At 31.7% G+C, this 18908-nt stretch overlaps 1 long non-coding RNA gene across 1 annotated transcript; it reads left to right on the top strand.

Moving 5' to 3' along the window:
- Nucleotides 1-1133: 1133 nt before the first annotated feature.
- On the top strand, nt 1134-14788 carry LOC127719199 (uncharacterized). The gene is made up of 3 exons (XR_007990185.1): nt 1134-1245; nt 12573-12674; nt 14641-14788. It is a non-coding gene; the product is annotated as an uncharacterized LOC127719199 (long non-coding RNA).
- The last annotated feature ends 4120 nt before the right edge of the window (nt 14789-18908 follow it).

Raw genomic sequence — 18908 nt, forward strand, 5'->3', positions numbered from 1 at the left:
TACTGCTATCCAAAAGCAAAGTTGTAGAACACATTTTAACATAATCATTTGGTAATCCATACAAATAGTGTCTCCTCCAAACAGTCTTGAACATTAATACCACATATTGAATAAACAACACTGCTAACTTTACTTTGTTTGGTACAGGTCTGATATTCAGGATGGCTGTCACAGTGGAACATAGTTTAAACATAGAACCCTAAGAGAGAGAAAAGAACAACAAAAGAAAACTGTTTTTGTCAGAAAACACTGTCAAACTTCAAAACGTATACTATCCACACTCATCGGTGTCCACACTTGTATTTTTTTTTTAAATAAAGAAATATATAATATGCATGTAGCATTTTTTAACTTGTACATTTTCATTTAACATATACCTGATAATATTTACATAAGGCATAAACTGTACTTTTTCTAAAACATTCATGCAACCATTTCAAAAAAAGATTTAAACCAATGCGATTAATAATGTACTTATTATTCATTGCAGCGTTTTGAGTTTATGCCATTATTCATATATATTGTGAATGTTACATTTTTGTAACACTTCGTGTTTTTCATTACTTTTGTGATTTACTTAACTAAATCAAACATGCAACAATTCAAAAGAAAGACGCAAGAAACTGAACACAAAAAGCGTTATTAATAAATGTAACATCTATGATCAGAGACGTATAAAGTATATGGAACAATTATTCAGAGAACGTCGTTTAACACTGGGCGTGTAGTTGTGCAGCTGGTATATATATCATGACAAAGATTTAATGAGTTAAGCCGAATTCCATATGTCTCCTTTGTACTAGGCCAATGTGCTAACAAGGAAAAATTAATTGATTTGTTTATAGAGCTAGCAATAACTGTCTGCAGTAAGATTGAAATTTTGACACATCTTATTGGTGTGGAATTTAAATGTATTCGGTGGTCGGTATGGGATTATTGCTGGTTTGCTCAATGGATTTGATTCACATTTTATTTGGGCTCTCTTCGTATTAACTATATTACTTTTACTATAACCCATATATATCGTTGAATTTAGAGGTCATAAAAACTAATGCGAAACTACATGTACGTTGTATCGATACTAACATGTAGCGGAAATAATTTGCCAGTGATAGGTCAATGATAGGAAGCGGATACTACATACGGTCGCCTGTAAAGTTTCTATAACGTAATATCCAGTGTTAAGGTCATCATCATTATATAGGCTTTTTATTTACTAAAACGATTACAATTCAACTTTTGAAGGTGAGTGGTTATTTTGATTTACTTATAACTATGATGAGTGTAGAAAAGTTTAAACATAAAGCACTCCTATACTTTATACTTTTTTTTATCACAAACGAAATTAAAATTAACTACTGAAATGTATATGTTACAGTAAATAGGTGAAATAAGAAATTACACGTAATTACTAAACAATTAAGTAAATACCTGTAATTACTAATCAATTGAGTAATTACATGTATTTACTGATTGTTTCAGTGATTACTGATATTCAATGATTTTTTTGGTCATTTTTACAGCTATTTACTAACTTGATATTTTTGTTTTAAAATTTAAGACATAATTCAAGAAACTAGATAAGAAAGTAAAAGGGTATGGATTGTAGAGCTTACTTAAGGGTTTAGGAACGAATGGTCCTTCAAGACTGCATGCTCTTTAGTTTTGTTTGTGAATTGAAACTGGAAAATGTTTTTTTTTATAATTTTTGAAACTCGCTAAAAATCATTTGCAACATGCAAGACAATGATATCAATCCAAATATGAGAAATACATTTGTGAGAAGTGTAATTATTGGTAATAACCGGGCAGTTCCAGGAATTACTTGTATTAACTAAGTGCATGAGGAAGTACATGTAATTCCTAAATTTTAGTAATTACATGTAATTCCTAATTTCATCTATTTACTGTAACATATATATCGGTTATATTTGTATATTAGTAGATTGATTATGTTTTATTCGTGTAGTTAATATTGTATGTATAGATCCTCATTGAAAATTGTTTTAATCCAAATGAGTTACTCTCTTTAAATAAAGATATTATTATTATTATTTAGAAATGATATTTAGAGATTTTATTATTATATTTTACAACGCCAAATATTGAAGATACCGACAAAACGTTTTCGTATATCTCTCAATACTATGGCGCGGAATCAAGATCATAATTATTGATTTCAGCATATGCTTAATTAATTTTAAAATTTAGCATATGGACGTTGCGCACGGTATCGGTGCTTCTTTGAAAAAATGCGTTAGATAGCGGGTTAATCCAATTCACGCTCTTTTCCTACACAATATATATCCATGATCAGCATATCATTCGAAAGGAAATAAACCACAGAAATAAAAAAAAAATAGATGATTTTGTGCTATGTATATCATGTAAAGAAAAACGTTGCTCATTTCGACGGCTATAACGTCATTTTACAATTTTGTTTTGTGTGTGCCTTTGAAATCACAATGCGGACTAGTTAGTAGGTTAAATGAGATAACATTTTACAACAGTATTGTATACAATTGATGAAAAATAGCGTCCTAAACGTTTTTAACTGTGAGTGAAAGAAGATTGTCAGAAGCTTTGAGCTTAGGAAGAGAACAAATGTCCCATTCAGCTGCTCAGCTCCTATAAGAACTTTCTGCCTTCACTAGTATAAGATATAACAGATGAATGTGGCTTTTAATAATATCAGAAAATTTATACATCTCCTAAAGAAGCTTTATGAAGGCATCACTATATAACTGCAGTCTTACTTTCAAAACATCGTCAGTTTTCTCGTGTCCAATAAAATGTCCCGATGGATAAAATGACGCATATAATAACCCAGAGGCTGTTTATTAAACGAAATTTTATTTGATCCCCAATTTTGAACACTCTTTAACCGATATGAACGGAAAATACATTTCATTTCTTCTAACATGATGTGATATATATTTTTGTTTGAGCTGCAGGTATAACATACGAAACGATCTAAGATGTCCAATAACATGTCCCCATAACTGTAATTTGACGTTCACGTCATGATAACGCTAAACTGTATATTTTTTGCATATTTGGCATACACTTAATTTAATGACATGATCTGATCTATATTAAATAAAGTTCTTGTTTAAATATGCATCAAAGTAGATCTACATTGTATAAATAATTTAAATATGACGAAATATTTAACTCGGATGCTTGACAAAGACCAGGCTCCGAGGCCAAAAATGTGAGACAAGTTCACATACGATCACAGTCTCACTTTTAGAAAAAGAACATATAGTAAAAAATGAAAATGCATTCAAAAATAAGCTCACCTTATTGTTTTCCCTTAGCCAGATTATAAATCACTCAAACTGAAGCTATACACCCTGACATTAATTCCTAGCGTTGCAATTAAAGAATCGGAACTATATATGTGAATCAATTTTTCTAGCCAGTTTGCAGAGCCAGGATTTTGTTTCCGTACTTGTATTCTTAGCTCCATGTAGTAGTATAAATATATAAATGATTACTGTGAGTAGAACAATCTATTATCATCTACCTAGCAACTAATGTATGAAAAAGAAGGTTGTTACTTCTAGAAGTAATGTGTGGCATAATGGAGTTTGTTGTCTCGAATCTCCAACAGAATTTACTGCTACATAGTCATGCGATGGACGAGTATTAAAATGTTAATTGAAACTTGTCTTTTACATTAATTTGAGTGTTAGGGTAATAGTTGTCCGATAAATATGATGAATTGCACGCAACTATGTATGTAGCAGGTCCAGTGTAATAATTCAAAGACACTCCCAGTACATTTTAACCTAGTTTAAGCTCCCTTTAGAAAAACGTCACCATGCACTGTACCCCATATCTTTCAAAAAAAATAATTCTATCCATATTTCTTGAAAGCGTATATTTTGTGGGAAGTACATCATTGTTTGCATGCATAACCAATTTATAGAAAAACTAAAGAAAGAATATTAAATACAATAAATATACTGCATTGAACACGCTGTATATGTAACAAATTGACACCATAGTTTCCTTTTTTACCACTAAATCAACTACAAAATGTCTGCTGTGTGTATCGGCGGTTCTCTCTGAGCACTTCGGCTTCCTTCAACAATAAAAATTGACCGCCACGAAATAGCCAATCGTGCTGAATATGCCGTTAAACACAAATAAATCAATCAACCAATCTGCTGCGTGGAAAAGTTAATTTTTGTGTATATTAGATTTATGTTTTCTCTTCGCAGAACGTCACAAAAATGGCTGGAATATTGCTTTTTATACTTGTTAAAAAATCAAAAATACTCAAAACCGAAACCCGAAACCCGTAAATAACCCGTTTGAAAACGGTCTAAAAATGTTAAAGAAAATTTAGTGTTAACCGATACCCAGATATATTTTAGAATTGGAAGCGCTAAAAAACAATTCATTGTAGAAAACGTACATGAAATGCACTCCTGGTCCATAGTACTTCCTTTCAAAAAACATTGATCCATGTATATTTACGAAAGCAGTTCCTTAAATAATAATTATCTTGTCACAACTAAATGAGTATATTTTTTAAAATCGGTTTCAGTCTGCTGATGGTCAAATATCAGTTGATGTAGCTTTATTTGGGTCTATATAAAAAGGGGTAGAGTTTTTCATACTTTGCCAAAATGCTATAATTTCAAAAACATAGGAAAAAGTATGGCTCGCCGACCTTTTTTTAGAGCTTTTAAAAGCTTGTAAAACATGTTCAGATTTTGTAAGGATTATACACGGGAAATGTTAATTTATGCGAATACAAAGAAAATTGAAAGTTAAGAGTTTTAAATAATATATATATGAGAAGACAGCTCTTATAATGTGCTCTCCGAAACGATCTGAGATGTCCAATGAAATGTCCCCATAACTGTAATTTCATGTTCCCGTCAAGATAAAGTTAAACTGTACATGACTTTTCTAGCATATTTGGCAACCAATTAATTTCATGAAATGGTCTGATCTATATTAAATAAAGTTCTTGTTTAATATGCATCAAAGTAGATCAGCATTGTATAAATGATTTAAGATAACGAAATATTTAACTCAGATACTTGAAAAAGACCGGGCTCTGGGGCCATAAAAGTGAGAAAAGTTACATATGATCACAGTGTCACTTTTAAAAAGGGAACATACAGTGAAAAAGAAAATGCGATCAGCAGTGAGCTCATCTTATCTATTTTCCCCCTTAGCCAGATAATAAACGATTCAAAATATACACCCTGACCTTCTTTCCTAGCGTTAGTATAAAACGAATCGAAACTATATAATTATATGATTCATTTCTTTTTAAGCCAACTTGCAGAGCTGATATTTTGTTTTCATACTTGTATTCTAAGCTCCATGTAATAGTGCAAATATATAAATGTCTGTGCTCTTTTCACAAAAAATCTTACGCCAAAAATATGTGTTTACTGCGAGTAGATCAATCTCTATAGTCAGCTACAAAGCAACGTGTATATGAAGGTTATTACTTCTAGAAGTAATGTGTGGCAGAATGGAGTTTGTTGTCTCGAATCTCCAACAGAACAGAATTGCCTGCTATATAGGCATGCGATGCGACGAGGTTTTATATCTTAATTGGAACTTGTCCTTTACATTAATTTGAGAGAGAGAAAAAAGCAAATATGCGCTCACTTATAGGATAATTTTGTCCCACAAACATGATGGAATGCACGCAAACATGTAGCAGGCTCCATTGTATCAATTTACAGACAATTAAGTTTAAGCACCCCTTCGAAAAAAAAAGTCACCATGCACTCTACGCCACATTTCCCGAAATTTCTTTCTTCCTATAATTTTTGAAAGCGTATATTTTTAGGGAAGTTAATTATTCTTTGCATGCATAACCAATTTATAGAAAAAAGAATATCAAATATTAATTAAAAACCAATTGTTCAGAGAACAATTGAAGGTCTTTCCACATCAATTTTCTAAATTATTGATGAGAAGCTACTTCCGGTTTACTCAAAGTTACTATTGGCGTCCAAGCATAGGTTTCTTCATACTGATTCAATAAATAAAAGTTTCTATATATTTTTGCCTGAAATAAGGGAGATGATTGTCAACTTCCGGTTTTAAAAATGTCACTTCCGGTCTCACATGATAGCTTTATTTACACTGTTTCCAAAAATATATGGTTTCTATATACTTTTCCCTGTAATAATAGAGATATTAGGTACTTCCGATTTAGTGTAGGTCACTTCCGGTCTCAAATGATAGGTTTATGTATGCATATTTAAAAAAAAAATATAGTTTCTAGGTACTTTTCCATGAAATAAGTGCAAACATGGATACTTCCGGTTTACTCAAGGTCACTTCCGGTTGATATTTTTCAAGGTCATATGTCAACCAACAGTTTGCAAAATACCCAATGGCTTTATCATGTACCAAGTTGGAGAAATAATCAATTAACCTTAAATTGAATCATTTCAGGGACAATAACTCCTATAAGATGTCATTGGATTGTTTCAGATCAAATGTATCATATCTTCATCACAATGAGGCAAACATTTTGCACTAGTTCTTTTAAATATATCTAAGATTGTCAGACCAGATCTCGGAACAATGAAGTCAAAATTTAGAACATGACCTTGACCTTTGACCTTGACCTCAAATTTGTTTTTATGAACCCAGGACCTCAAATGCACGTACCTTAGGTCTGTATTACTTACCATTCATGTGACATATCACTTATGATACATACATGTGAGAGGTTTAGCGCTATAAAGCAGGTTCAATCCACCATAAGAAAATGCCTGTACCAAGTCAGGAATATGACAGTTGTTGTCCATTCGTTTGATGTGCTTTTGATTTTTCCATTTGATTAGGGACTTTCCGTTTTGAATTTTCCTCGCAGTTCAATATTTTTGGTGATTTAACTTTTTATGTCAAATTCAAAAGGGGAAATAACTGTCATACGGAGTCTACGAATTGATTCGGTTAAAATTTGACAAATCATCCTGAGGATATAACGAGCAATTTAGTAAAATAAATTTGTCGCTTTCTTTTACGGTTACGGAGGAGTTCTCACCACAAAGAAAACAGTTTTTGGGGAGATAACTCTTACAATAAAAAGTCTTCGACTAAACAGGGTCAGTCTCAAAAACGCAATAACTGTTCGATATCATATGCAAAAAATCTAAGCGACATCATGTGAAACCACTAAACAAGTTTTCAAATTTTGCGGAAGAAGAAAAAAAATAATCAGAACAAATACAATAGGTCTTTCCACAAAATAGTGGAAAGACCTAATAAACAAGGTCATATTTTCTCTGACAGTTAATGACGTCTTTACACTAAATCCATTGGATGTTGGATGTGTACTGATTGATATATAGCCTTAGATACATGATTTTTATTAGTTCTTATTGGCTTTGAACAGGCTTTCAGTAACTGCAAGTACTCTCAGATCTGTATTTTGTGTCTTTTGTTGTAATGGAAGTATAAATACCCTGCCACGTCCGGTCTGTGTTTTTGATAAATGTTTTCGATTTGATGAGTTAAGCCATTTTCAACTGATTTTTATAGTTTGGTCTTATTTTGTGCTGTAACACCACTGTCCAAGGTTAGGTAGAAGGTTGAGCGCTCACAAACATGTTTAACCCCACCATTCTTCATGTGCCTGTCCCAAGTCAGGAGCCTGCATTTGAGTGGTTATCGTTGAATCGTGTCTGTCATATTTGTTTTCGTTAATTGTTTGTTATAAATTGGGCCGTTAGTGTTCTCAATTGAATTGTTTCATATTTTTCATGTCGGGGCCTATTATAACCGACTATACGGTATGGGTTTTTCTCATTGTTGAAGGCCGTACGATTGCCTATAAATGCTTACATTCACTTCATTTAAACTTGGGGTGGATAGTTGTCTCATTGACAGTCATACCACATCTCCTTATTTTTATATACTACATTGAACACGCTGTATGTATAAAAATTGACATCATATTTTCCTGTTATTTTTTAACAAATAAATCAACCACAAAATGTCTGCTATGTGAATCTGTGGTTCTCTCCGAGCACTATGGCTTCCTTCAACAATAAAACTGACCACCACGATATAACCAATAGTGCTGAATGTGGCGTTACTACACCAAAACAATCAATCACCCATGGCAATCTGTTGTGTAAAAATTTTCATTGTTTTGTTTATAGTAGATCTATTTTTTTTATCTTCACAGAACGTCACAAAACATGACTGCACTATTGCGTTATATACTAAGTCTTGTAAAAACAAAATCAAGAACTGAAACCGCCGAAACCCGCAAATAACCCGTTTGAAAACGGTCTAAAAATGTCAAAGAAAATTGAGTGTAAACCGATACCCAGTTCTATGTTGAAATTGGAATAGCTAAAAACAATTTATAGTATAAAAGTACATTAATTGTATTCTTGGTCCATATTACTTCCTATCAGAAAACATTAAACCATGTATATTTACGAGAGCATATATTAAAAAAATATATATAATTTTTGTCACATAAAAAATTAGAACATTTTTATAAATCGGATTTCGGCCTGCAAAAAGTGGTTAAATTTTGGTCTATATATGAAAAGGGATATAGTTTCCATACTTTGCCAAATATCAAAATAATAATACACAGTATGGATCGCCGACCTTTTTTAAAGCTTAAGTTTGTGAAAATTATCATATTTTGTTAGGATTATACATGGAAAAGGTGCATTTATGTGAATAAAAAGAAAACTAATTTAAACGTTAGAGTTTAAAATAATATATATATATATATATATGAAACGATAGCTCTTGTAATGTGCTTTCCGATCAGGATTATTCGTCCGAGTTTAACCCGATAAAATATGAAATATGAATTATAAACATTAGTATAAGCCACACTTTATGAAAAAATTAATAGAATGGACCTCTTGATAACGGAATCAAGTGTTGATAAAATGAGATTATGAAAAGAATATCAACTACTTTCAAAGAAAAAAATAAGAAGCATTTGAATATTAATGTAAACTGAAAAAAGACACATTCAGGGAGAGAAATTATTAAATAACATCAAAGAAAAAGAAACGTATAATAGGAGAAAGAGACAAAACAAAACCAAAATATTAAACATTTCATTCGCCAAGATTGAAGAAGTCTTGCGACAAAGAGAACATTGCTAAATGTTAAGAAAAAGAAAAAACTGATAATACACAAACAGTAAAAGAAAATTAAGAAAATAAGACGAAGTTTATAAACGAAGACATGCATTGTGATATTTTGGAAGCACGCTCGTCCTAAGAGTACAGAGGTAGCGTCAATTTTCCCCTGCATATGTTTCACTCAAAGCATCCAATTAGTTTTAAAGTTTCAAAACATTCAGTATTTTGAAAATGAAAGACGCTAAATAATATAAAAAAAGATTTTAAATCGTGTTACATACATTCAAGAAACCAACTTTTTATTCAGTGCTAATCATTGCTGTTGAGTATAATTTTGACACAAAAATACAAATTTTTCACGAATTTTAAATAGAAAATTGGATATCAGCAATGTTTGCATTTATAAATGCCAACCCCGGCTTGAAAAAAAAAATATAATGAAGCAACTTTAATAAGTTTTCAAAGAATGTAAATTCTTCGGTCACTTTAAGTGGCATTTTCACATATAATATCTTTATCGTCATATAAACATAATTAATTTGTGACAAAAACTAAAACAAAACATAATATAGCAAATTAATAACAATTCTATAAGAAATGAACAGATGGGAAAAAAAGACTTCTGCCCTCAGTTCTAATGACTGTATTATAAAGAAGCCAATATTTTAAACAAATTCTATAATAAAGGGGTTTATCATTTCTTTTACTTTTTTTTCTTGGGTAAGAGACATAAAATCATGAGAAGGTAAAAAAAATCAAATAGATTATCCCTTAGATTTTTGTTAATTTTACATTCAAGGAGAAAGTTAAAAACGTTTACGCTTGAAACGTTTTTTATAATAACGTCAACATCCTCGTTTGTCGTGTAACGCTCGGTGGTACCAATACCGTGCGTAACGTCATGATGAAATGGATTTAGCATATGCTCATTTATGCTGTAATACAAATTAGCATATGCTCATTTATGCTGTAATACAAATTAGCATATGCTGGAATACAAATTAGCATATGCTGAAATACAAATAAGCATATGCTGACATGAATTAATCATATGCTAAATCAATAATATATAGAAAATGTTGTTTGTGCTGTATTTAGACCCCTCTAACAAGAAATTTGTTTTGCATGCACACGTATAAAAATTGCGGTTTTTATCCAACGCAATCATAGGTTTGAACGTTGTTTTCAATTTAGACTTGTTTATATTTTTTCGTTTGGGCTTGTATTATATTTGCCTTCGGGTTTATATGATCCGTTCATCCTATTTTGACTCCTCAAAATTCAAGAGTCTATCCCAAATTGAGGTAAATTATGTGGCCTTCCAATAACCGTTTGGATTCCTAACATCACTGAAGAGACATTAATTGTCGAAATCCGGATATGGTGTACAAAAAATCTTTGCACCTTTGTTTGCGGTATACCATCTTCGCCGCAAGTTTATTGTTTTCTGTTTGGTATTAAATTTAAAGTTAAGATCCATTTATTACACCTTGTGATCCGTTTATTTGGCAATCGCCAATGGCAGTCAGCAGGATTTAAGAACATTTGTTGTTCGACCTGTTAGTCAAATGCGTTTTGTTAAAATATACTTTTTCATTTTTTTGGTCTTTTGGAAAATGTTGTTTGTGCTGTATTTAGACCCCTCTAACAAGAAATTTGTTTTGCATGCACACGGTTAAAAATTGCGGTTTTTATCCAACGCAATCATAGGTTTGAACGTTGTTTTCAATTTAGACTTGTTTATATTTTTTCGTTTGGGCTTGTATTATATTTGCCTTCGGGTTTATATGATCCGTTCATCCTATTTTGACTCCTCAAAATTCAAGAGTCTATCCCATATTGAGGTAAATTATGTGGCCTTCCAATAACCGTTTGGATTCCTAACATCACTGAAGAGACATTAATTGTCGAAATCCGGATATGGTGTACAAAAAATCTTTGCACCTTTGTTTGCGGTATACCATCTTCGCCGCAAGTTTATTGTTTTCTGTTTGGTATTAAATTTAAAGTTAAGATCCATTTATTACACCTTGTGATCCGTTTATTTGGCAATCGCCAATGGCAGTCAGCAGGATTTAAGAACATTTGTTGTTCGACCTGTTAGTCAAATGCGTTTTGTTAAATATACTTTTTCACTTTTTTGGTCTTTTGGAAAATGTTGTTTGTGCTGTATTTAGACCCCTCTAACAAGAAATTTGTTTTGCATGCACACGTATAAAATTTGCGGTTTTTATCCAACGCAATCATAGGTTTGAACGTTGTTTTCAATTTAGACTTGTTTATATTTTTTCGTTTGGGCTTGTATTATATTTGCCTTCGGGTTTATATGATCCGTTCATCCTATTTTGACTCCTCAAAATTCAAGAGTCTATCCCAAATTGAGGTAAATTATGTGGCCTTCCAATAACCGTTTGGATTCCTAACATCACTGAAGAGACATTAATTGTCGAAATCCGGATATGGTGTACAAAAAATTTTTGCACCTTTGTTTGCGGTATACCATCTTCGCCGCAAGTTTATTGTTTTCTGTTTGGTATTAAATTTAAAGTTAAGATCCATTTATTACACCTTGTGATCCGTTTATTTGGCAATCGCCAATGGCAGTCAGCAGGATTTAAGAACATTTGTTGTTCGACCTGTTAGTCAAATGCGTTTTGTTAAAATATACTTTTTCACTTTTTTGGTCTTTTGGAAAATGTTGTTTGTGCTGTATTTAGACCCCTCTAACAAAAAATTTGTTTTGCATGCACACGTATAAAAATTGCGGTTTTTATCCAACGCAATCATAGGTTTGAACGTTGTTTTCAATTTAGACTTGTTTATATATATATATATATATATATATATATATATATATAAAACATTGATTCTGCGCCATGCAATGCGGTAATTCAGGAGCAGTCAGCGACTAATTTCACAAAAAAATCTTTCGAGAAAAAATACTCCTAAGACATGAACATTTCAGTTTATCTTACGAACATTTTTTGTGTAAGAGTTTTTGTGAAAAGAAGCCACAGAACCGTACGAATCTTCTTTGCAAACGCATTTTCTAGCTGAATGTAATTGCCAGCACACATATAAGCCGACTCAGATTAAAATCAAGACCTGTTATTTCTTTACCTGCTGACCTTGAGCTTAGAGGTGTATTCGCAAATAGCATATATATACATTGCGTTATAATTTGATAAAAACAGGTACTGTGGAAGGGTAAGTATTTTTTATTTTGTATACGAGAACTAAGATGGGAGAATTTTAAATCGCGTTCTTAATTTCTTATTCACTAAGACGGATATGAGTCAAGTTGTCTATTAAACGATGTTTACTAATTAGCTAAGGAAGTGAGATTCATATTGAAAAACAAATACTATACAATGTTTTTATACAGTTGAATTGGTTCATATTTGCAGAGACATATATTAAATGTCTCTGATATTTGTAATCAATTATATTTTTTAGAATTTTTTTTAAAAGCAAAGAAAGGCGAGAACATGGTTTCTACAACTCTTTTGATAATGTCAATTACTTTGGTATTTCTTGGAGTCAGTGAAGCACTTAAAGGTTTGTAGAATCATCATATTTCAAATAATTTGTCCTTTTTAAAAAGATGGATATCAGAATTGTCTAACAACAAGAGCAATTCGAGGGATACGAAAATATTCAAAACCCGTATTTTGTTCTTGAAAACTTTGGAACAGGATTTTTCATATTCCTTGCTCGATATAAAAGTTAGTTTTCATACATGTTGTTACATCATGTGACAATTCAATTTTTATTATTTTTATATGAACACGTTTTGTGGTTTATGTAAACCATCTCCTAATCACCTCTGGTGTATTAATTTGTTTCAGTTCTAGATTTTAACATGCTTAAATCGAAGAACAGACTTCAATTCAACGGGGCAACTAAACTTCAATGTATATAAACGTCTAGATAGAATTTCAACGAGTCTACCTAAATATATAGGTGTTGAATCGTTAATCTTAATAGAATACGGAATTTTCGGGAGACTCATATAGGACATTTTCATGACGTAATTTTCGATCATTTTCAGGGCATGAGTATATCGGCTATACATTTGTAATACGTTCATCAATAATTACAGCTCTTTTGAACCGTTTGATATATGTGATGGAATTATGATACAATAATTATGTCTCTACATGAACTATCTTTAATACTAAAATAACGAGGTCAAACTTGTTAGCCGGCATGACGTAAAAACGACAAATCAAACAATTGATTATTCTACTTTATATATAACTTATATAGGACAATGGTGTTGATTAAAAATTACAACATTACAGGACCTTTTGTTTTCCACATAATTAATATTACCAATAATTAACCAGTTCCGTGGCCAATCCGATACTGATACCAACTGTAATTGTCACCTGTAACCTAATCTGTACGTTCCGCCTCTATCAGGTACACCACCAAACGGTGTATTTGGGATTTGCTATATATACGGGTCATAATCACACCCGAATTTTGTCATTATACAGGGATTGACAAAACCGAATACAAAATTCAATCATTGTAACATATAGTTTGCGGTTGTAGTTAAAAAAAGAAACAGGACGGGATCAAACAGAAATAATTTGAAAGCAGAGAAAACTGTGCACCGTTTAATCAGCATGACTTTATCAGATGACATTACGAATACTAATAATCCAGGCTAAAAAAAAACGCCTCACGCCACTTTCCAATTTGTTAGCCGCCATGACTTCAAAACGACGAATCAAAGAATTCAACTTTATATATAACTAATATAGGACAATGGTGCATGTAACTTGTTGATCAAAATTACACAATTCAAGGCCCTTTTTTCCAAATGATTAATAATTCTATAATAAATAGAACAGTATTTAATACTTTCTGGGTCGACGGGTTCAAATAGAAAGATTTTGAAAGCAGAGAAAACTGTGCACCTTACAATCAGCATGACATTATGAGATGACAATTCGAAAACTTAAAATCCAGGCTAAAAATAAGGCGTACAATGTAGATACTTTGATTCAGTCACGACTCCGTTATGTCGCGGGTGTGTTCTACTAGTATAAAACAAAGTTAATGCTGATCAAATGCCCTACTTCAAAAATATAATTGCAATCGATTGACAACAATATCAAATCCATAAACAAATATAGATGTTAAATTCAATAATAATGTTAGAGTTCGTTGCAAAACCAGCAAAGCTATGTAATTTACCAGTTTGTGCAGCATACTGATTACCGGTACACCATCGAAAAGGGGAAATTTGTAAAGGAATGGCAGTAAACGGAAGTTCGAACTGAAGTAACTGACAACATGATACTGCCACCAAAAGGTAACGTCCACAGGCCCTTACATTTGTCCTAATGTTTACATAAGTGGATGTTGTACTAACTGGTAATGAACTTCATAAAATTAGCTTTATTGGGAAAGCAATGAACTCGAAAGTACCGTAGTCTTCTGAAGTTTATCTAGAAACACTGTATCAATTTATTCATTTATAAATTACATATCCATTTTTTTTACTCATAAGGAAGTGAAAGAGTGGTACAAGACTTATCAAGTCTAACGTTAGAAAAGAGGAAGGCGACAGAGTTCCTCCGAAGATCCAAACGATATGGTTCATCAGAGTATTACAGAGAAGTAAGGGAAACTAACCGTGAGGTCGAGGAGAAAAATGATGAAGGTTGCGTACGCAAATGGTAAAATAAAACAGTTTGAAGTGTTAACGATTTGTCTATCTGTTAATATGGTAAAAAGACGCTAAGCTATGTGCAGCCATTCGGGCAAACTTTTTTTTATTATTAAAACAGACGTTAATTGGCCTATAATTGTTTACTTTTTATACATTGTGACTTGGATGAAGATTTGTCTCATTGACACTCAAACCACATCTTCTTATTTATAGTTTAACCAAAAACAGACTTCAAAAACGAAAACAGACACCAAATGAAAACCAGACGTTAAAATAAAATAAAAAAAACAGGCATCAAAATCGAAAAACAGTCATAAAATTAAAAAAGAAACAGACAATAAAATCAAAAACAGAAATCAACATCGAAAACAGATGTTAAAACCAAAAACAGACATCAAAAACAAATACAGACTTAATAAAACAAAAACAGACGTTAAAAAATTAAAACAGTTTTAAAAATCGAAATCAGATACCGTACAGCGGCAGTGGTGCCACCTGTTAGTTCCTGTATTTTGTCTGTTTTTGTTTTTAACCTCTGTTTTTTTTTAAATTCTTTGACGTCTATATTTTAATTGTATGTCTGTTTTCGTATTAGACCTCTGTTTTTTATTTTTTAACCTCTGTTTTTTTTTTTATGTTTATGTCTGTTTTCGTTTTTTGTGTCTGTTTTTGATTTTAACGACTGTTTTTTTTTTTAATTTTATGTCTGTTTTCGTATTACACCTCTGTTGTCTGTTTTTTCTTCTTCAGTTGTATGTCTGTTTTCGTTTTTGACATCTATTTTAATTTCTTATGTATGCAGATGACATTGTTACTTTTTATCAGATACACAAGATGGTTTACAAGAGAGTATGGACAGGTTACAATCATATTGCTCAAAATGATGTTTAAATGTAAACTTTAATAAAACAAAAGTTTTAATTTTCAAAAAACAAGAAAAACACAATCGTTGTCCATTGTATTTAGATGGGCAACGATTTGAAAGTGTAAAGTGTTATAAGTAGCTAGGATTTACTTTTGTATCTAGTGGTAAATTTACACATTGCCGTAAAGATGAGCTATACAAGAAATCAATGAAAGCTTTTTTTTAAATTACAACTGTTCCTAGCATTATCAAATCCTAATGTCTCAACTTTAATGCATCTTTATGCTTCTTACAGTGTATTGAAATAAGCCCCGCCTTCTTACCTAATATGAAAATACACGGTCTCCACGCTGTTGCTTTTAACCAATCATATTTCTATAAATGTATAGGAGGTAAGATAAATGTATATATTCTTTGGGTTAACAGAAAAGCAAGTAATTTTGCTGTTATGCCTGAATTAGAAAGATTTCCTATATATTTTTCAATGTTTTTGGCTATGTTAAAATCTTCTCATAGATTAGAGAACACAGAGGATGGTTCATTATATGTTTCATATATTTGTAATACCATGGAAGTATTATATTGACAGGAACTCCAACGAAAAATTAGTACATTCCCATCCCACTGATTTCTTAAAGAAAATAAAAGGTTCCGACTCAGTTTGTCAAGTACGTGATAACTCCTTTGTGGGGTATCTGCGATGCCGCCTTCGCCTGTTCTGTTAACTGAAGCTGGTCTTATCACGTGATTTGGTATCGAGTGTCTTATCTACCTACCAATGCAAATAAACACGGAAACTCCCTTGGTTATATGTGAATCGCCACATGAATAACGACACCTGTTTCCGTTCAATAAATGAAGGCAAAAGCTGAAAAGATCTAAAAAATCGGTCCGTATTTAACAGAATGCCATTGGACTTTCAGTAAATAAAATAATTAATCAAAATATTAGATTTTTTTCCGATCAAATCCTTTTAACCTCCCCCGGGCCCCGCCGCTACGGGGAACCAACTTTTGGATTAAATTTTTGTTCGAAATTCTTTCAGTAAACACTAAGTCTTAATTAAAATATTTGTCAAAGTTAGCAAAAGAAAAAAGACAAAATATTTTATTTCCTCAGACACAAACGTGTACAAGAGGTCAAAACATGATAAAGTATACACATAAATCGACAGCAGCAGTAAAACGCGATAATAATTGCTGATAAAAACTTGTCCGTTTACTTTTTGTTAGAATTTTACGATTTTAAAGCCTAGCATCTATATACACATGTAACAGTTATGCGTGTTTATCCAACAGCCCTCTAATGAATAAAAAATCTTACTATTTGAATTGATTGTAATTTAAACTGAAAAGTTTATGGCTTGTACGTGTACGTGTACGTTGCTCTTTAGCAAGCAAAACTCGTATAAACTGACAAATTTGTCATTTAGTGACATGGTCGGTAAATGTCATTTCCTTGACAATTAAGTATACATCCGGTTATTTCGGTATGTTCCGTAATTACGATCAATCACGAGGTTCAAAAAATTTGATCGGAAACCATGCATCCATATGACATGTCGAGTTAATTAACAGATACTTAACGATTTTGCGGCATCGCACTATAAACGTTAGAAGTCCGCTTGTTGGAGTTCCTGTCAATATAATACTTCCATGGTAATACAGAGTAACATGTAAAAAAAAATTCTACATCATGTGGTTTTCTTGTACTGATTTTTAAATGAAAAAAAAACTAGACTTATCAAACTTAAATGTAAGTGTTGGCCAATTATGTACTAAGTTAAGGATGAATTATGTAAAAGTGTTCTAAATTATTGGAAAGATTTTAGAGAAAATACATATACCATTAAATCAGATAAAGGTAAACTCTTGACTTATTTTGCAATTAAACATGTTTTTGATACAGAAAAATATTAGGAATTAAAATAATTTAAAGACAGACAAGCACTATGCCAGATCAGAATAAGTGCAAACCCCCTAAAAATAGAGATGGATAGATAAGCAAAAAACTATATAGATAAATCACAAAGATTATGTAAAAAGTCTTATTAGATAAAGTTGAAGATGGCGAATATTTTATATGTGAATGTCCTCTTTATAATCTCTTGAGAAGAGTTCAATGATAAACTTTTGATAAGATGTAAAAATTTGGAAATGTTAAACACAAGTTCAAAGTTCAATTGGCTTTTTAATCAAGAAGACCTAAAGGTATTGAAAATTATTGTAATTTATAGTAAGAAATGTCTTAAACTATAAAAACTATCAATATAATACAGATATGAATACATGTAACCTATTAAGAATATTTGCCTGTTTATATTATATATAATATGTTATATTACTGATGCTTATGGCTCTGATCTGGCTGTGGCTTACGATCTTAAAATTTAGTTGATTATATTCATATGTATATATGATTATCAAAATTATTTGTGTCAATTATACAAATTATTGTAATTAATTACTTTGTTCTTCATGGGCCCTTTAATTAGAATAAAAATATCTTTTCTTATCGTATCTTATTCAAGTGTTATAAATAAAAATGACGAGCATCAAAGGACAAAAGCATCTTCGTTCAATATAATATTGACAGGTACGTTGAATAACACAAACTCTAACACATGCTGTTATGAAATCAAGTTCTCCTCTCATCGCGGTATTCAAAATACAAATTTGGTAATCATTCAACAATCGAGAAAAGAAAAAGTAAGATATGCAAGTCAAACGGTAAACACCATGGCCACAATAAAATAGACGTACACAAAATGAAAAGTTAGACGCTATACTAAAGAAGTTAAGCCAGAAAAAAAACAATAATCACTAGTAAACCAGGAATCGCCTCTAAAAAATTGCAGAACATACATGTCACTATCAACAATATGATAACGGTGGTCAATAGCAAAAAACAGAAATAACTAGCAAACCAGCAATCAGCCCAAACCTATTATATAAAATATCAAGAAGACCTGCCGTGGTAGAAATCCCGCCTTAGAGCAGAGTTATGTCTGTGTCATTTGGTCTCTTGTGAAGTTGTCTCATTAGCAATCATACCACACCATCTTATCTTTATATTATAAAGTTAAACCGGTTTTATATGTACCTAAACCTCCCCTTCTCCATCTTTACCAGTTATTAATATAAGTAACACACGACAACACACATGCATAACAAGCAACTGGACAGACAGAAATATCAAAAAATTGAAAACTGTTTGTCCTGGTAGAGGGACTTGCCTTTGG

The sequence above is a fragment of the Mytilus californianus genome, unplaced genomic scaffold (genome assembly GCF_021869535.1).
Source record: "Mytilus californianus isolate M0D057914Y unplaced genomic scaffold, xbMytCali1.0.p SCAF_100, whole genome shotgun sequence".
Lineage (NCBI taxonomy): Eukaryota > Metazoa > Mollusca > Bivalvia > Mytilida > Mytilidae > Mytilus > Mytilus californianus.